At 37.6% G+C, this 4,651-nt stretch overlaps 1 pseudogene; it reads right to left on the reverse strand.

Annotated features, from left to right (window-relative positions):
- Window positions 1-234: 234 nt before the first annotated feature.
- Rpl34-ps8 (ribosomal protein L34, pseudogene 8) lies at window positions 235-2,982 on the reverse strand (annotated as a pseudogene).
- Between the last annotated feature and the right edge of the window lie 1,669 nt (window positions 2,983-4,651).

Below are 4,651 nucleotides of genomic sequence, written 5' to 3' on the forward strand. Positions count from 1 at the left end.
ACATTCATATTAGGGCAAGCATAGTAGGACTTTTCCAATATATTAGGAAAAATTGGTTATTAAATGTTAAGAATTAATAATTTTCTAGCAACCATTTAGATTCTTTGGTTCTATAATCCTTTTAAGGGATAACAACTTTGCTGGCTACTTTAATGTCAACTTTACTTGTTATAGTTATCTAAAATAAAGAGGTGAGAAAATACCTCCGTAATATCAGGGGAGAGCCAAGCCTGTAGATGCTACAGTACAATATATTTTTCTTTCTTTCTTTTTTTTTGACCAAGTCTTCATTTTTATTACTTAAAAAAGTTGCATATTCATTTTGCTTTCTGACTCTGTGCTTGTGCCTTCAACACTTTCACTACGATTTTCTACTCATCAATGAGGAAAGCCCGCTTGATCCTGTCACGGACACACTTGGCACACCTGGAGCCACAATAGGCCCTGCTGACCTGCTTCTTTGTCTTAGACAATCTCATAAGGACTTTGGGTGTCACAGCACAAACTCCTCGCAGTCTGCCTGGGCATATGCTACATGAGGATTTAGGTGCTTTCCCAACCTTCTCGGTGTAAAGGTAAACAATTCTGTTGCTAGGGGTTAGAGACAGCCTAGTTTTATTAAACACTGTATTGTAGGAAAACCTACAATGGTATGCCAATCACTGGATGATCCTGAGTGTCTGTAAGCACCATCCCTGGAAGGGCTATTTTTTTAAATACCTTTCTTAAATAAAAAAAATTTTCTTAAATATGGATATAGAAGTGGGAGGGTACAGCATTTTGTAGGTGGTCATACCATTGAGCTGAGATATACAAGAAAACAAGCTGGGCTGAAAAGAAAGCCAGTATGCAGCATTCCTCCATAGGTTTTACATGAGGTCCTACCTCCAGGTTCCTGCCCTATTTGAGTTCCTGCCTTAAATTACTTTGATGATAAACAGTGATATGAAAATATGGGTCAAATAAACTTTTCCTCCCCAAGTTCCTTTTGTCATGGTGTTTTATCACAACAGAAGTAACCCTAACTAAGACAGCCACCTAAACAGTAATTCCATAAGCAGATTTGAAAATACATGGATATTATAGTGAACCGAGTAAATGTTTAAGGTGATTTTTAGTTACAGAGAATTTGTTCAAGTCTAAGCCAGGGCAGTCTCAAAGCACAGACTGAGTCAATGGACAATGATATTTGAAAAGTTCTTTCCTCAATACAAGTCTAGGAGAGTTTGCAGAACACTGGGGCTAGTATATGGTTGATGCTCCTATGAAGTAGGAAAGAACTCATAGATATTCCAGGCTATGCTCATGCTGGAGTTATGCTATTAGTGTTTAAAATAGAAGAATTTATAATATTTTGTCTGAAAATGTATCCTTTGCTAGTGCAGGTAATGTGTCAGGAACTACAAAAGTGATTTTTGAATATTTCCTCACTGTGTATCAAGAGGCCACAGTAGACTTTCATTTCTTCAGTTGCCATCTTCGACTACTAAGGCATTAGCATTAGTGGATTCTTCCAGGGATTCTAAGTATGTTGTCTTACACTGAAACAGTCTTATGGATTCTCCATTTATCCTTCAGGTTTTCTTTGTGATTATCATAGCTTATGCACCATTGCTATTATTAAAATGAAAACATTTTGTTGAATGATAGCAAACTGGCAAAGGGAGAAAATGATCCAATTTCCATCTAACATTCACTCAGCCTCTTTTATGCAAATAACAAGATGCTGGAATTCACCATCTCAGGGATGTAACCAACACTCTGAATGACAATAGGTAGAGCCACCTGGTGCCATGGAAAACAACATGGGAAATTAACAGAAAAGGGGAATGATGGTTTCAGAAGTGTCAAAAATAGAATTCATTCCATACTAAATAATAATAAGCATCATATCATTAATGCAGTTATGTCAATAAGATATTTCTTAGTGGATTAAATGAAGGAGATACTAAAAATAGATGGCTGGAGAAGAGAAAGCTGTCTTAAGGTTTCTATTGCTGGAATCCAATACCATGACCAAAAAGCAAGTTGAAGAGGAAAGGATTTATTCAACTTGTACTTTCATATTGCTGTTTATCACCAAAGGAAATCAGGACAGGAACTGAAACAGGGGAGTGTCCTGGAAGCAAGAGCTGATAAAGAGCCAAAGGAGTGACGTTGCTCATAGGCTTTCTTTCTTCCCTTGGGTTGCTCAGCCAATTTTCTGTTAGAATCCACAAGAACCAACCCATGGACAGTACCACCTGGAGCATTCTCCACTGATCACTAATTGAGATAATGCCTTACATCTGGATCTCATGGAAGCATTTCTTTAACTGAGTCTCTTTCCTCTTTGATGACTTTATCTTGTGTTAAATTGACACAAAACTAACCCATACAGAAGGGAAGAAAATAAACAAGAAGGAAGATAGGGTTGTGTATGTATGATCAATAGGATGGAGTATTGTACTACTGTGAAAGGAGAACAGGATCAACATTTGAAGATGAAGTTCTGTAGGCAGGCATTCTATGGCAGGTGTACTAGAAAAAGTAAAAACAAACGCAGACTTTGGTGGTTAGAATGAAAACAGCCAGGACTGGAGAGATGGCTCAGCAGTGAAGAGCATTGACTACTCTTCCTGAGGTCGTGAGTTTATTTCCCAGCAACCACATAGTGGCTCACAACCATCTGTAATGGGACCTGATGACATCATCTAGTGTGTCTTATGATAGCTTCAGTGTACTCATATACATAAAATGAATAATCCTTAAAGAAGGAAAAGAAAATGGCCCCATGGGCTCATAGGAATTGATACTATTAAAAGGTATGACCTTGTTGGCGTAGATGTGGCTGTTTAGAGAGGACATGGCCTTGTTAGAGTAAAGATGGTGTCCTTGTAGGTAGGCTTTGAGCTTTCAGGTGCTCAAAGGAAGCCTAGTGAATTGTTCTCTGCTGCCTACAGATCGGGATGTAAAACTCAGCTTCTGCTCCAACAGCACCATGTTCTGCATTTGTGTTCCCCATTCTTCCCACCATGATGACAATGGACTAAACCTCTGAACCGCATAATCAAGTCCCAATTAAATACTTTGCTCTAATCATAATGTCTCATCATAGCAATAAAACCTGACCTAAAACACTGGCACACTATTTCAGGAAAATGTCCACTGATCAAGATTAGTGACACTCTAGAGACTCACAGAATAATTTAATCTCTGGAAAAAGAAGAATAGTTGTAATCCTAGAACAATTCCAGTGGATCAGCCTCTCTTTTCATAGGATTTGTGGGATAATCTAAAATGATATTGGCAAGTAAGAATCGACAACTTTGAATGCGGTGGCATTGAAGGCTGCACAGTCAGACCATTAATCAAAAGAAAGAAAGCAATCAAAGATAGTCTCTAGCAAAAATATTTTTTGTAATCAAAGTAAATTTATATTATTATAATCTACATAGTAAGAGAGTTTCAAGCACTAAATATCACTACTAAAAATCTATGTGGATCCTATAAAATTTAAAACATGAAAGTATAAATGCAGCATTTCATTCATTGACTGACCAATAGTTTATTTTTGGGCCCACACTTGTAGCAATTCCCACTTATATAAAACTATCCATTTTGGAGGAAAATTCTACATGACATAAGATGTTAAAGATGAAGTAAAATAATGAGGTTTAGTATGATATGAAATATATGAAATTTTCTAGCCTGTAGGGAAACTCCTGGAACTCAGAAAGGAAACATCGTAAGTGCTTCAGCAAGTCCCTCAAACTGATCAGATACCGTACAACTTTCCATCTCTAAGCATATAAAATCTGTTAGGAGAACTGAAAGATATTCCTAGACATGCCAAACTGCTTCTAAGAGGCTTAGACCAGGTGAGCTGCTTAGAAAATGCAGAAACAACTCGAGATATGTAGAAGAAGCAGAGATCACCCAAGTTGCCCGGAAGAGATGAACCTCCCTGAGCTACCACATGGACATTCCCCACGCTGTTGAGCCACCAATTGAGTATTGATTGCACCTCATGTTCTCAGTTATCATTCTTGCTACCCTCACTGAGGTAGGCAATGTAGCTGACTTTTAGGAATTTCTGCTCCTGTAAGCAACCACTCAACAATATGCCAATAAGTAACACCCATACACTACTTTGGTTTAACAAGTTTCACTTGGGAGGCATCTGTACTTTTGTCTATCACTGATTCTCTGTCTAGAGTGAATCAATGTTTCTTAACATCTTCTAAGGAATAATTTCTTTCTATAGATACTTAGATCATATTTATGAACCTCATCCTTTTTACGTATAAAAAGAGAATAAAAATTGCCTTACTGCTCTGGTCCTGAATACAGACTTTAAATTTACCAAAGAATGAGGAAGGCAAGGCCTTTGTTTTGTGTGATTAAAAAACTTACACAGGAGTCCAAAAAGTGCCAGTTAATGCTTAGTTTTCATTCATGATGGAGTTATGGACTGATTTGATGGCCTGGGCCCCAATATTAAGATGTGAGAGTTTATATGATATAGAGCCATTCAAAAAACATGTCTACCTGTCCAGAATTCTCTCTCCATCAGTGATTATTAAGGCCACAAATTTTATACAAGGTTGCTACATCTATCTATCTACCTCTCTGTATGTGTGTGTGTGTGTGAGAGAGAGAGAGAGAGAGA

The sequence above is a fragment of the Rattus norvegicus genome, chromosome 5 (genome assembly GCF_036323735.1).
Source record: "Rattus norvegicus strain BN/NHsdMcwi chromosome 5, GRCr8, whole genome shotgun sequence".
Classification (NCBI taxonomy): Eukaryota; Metazoa; Chordata; class Mammalia; order Rodentia; family Muridae; genus Rattus; species Rattus norvegicus.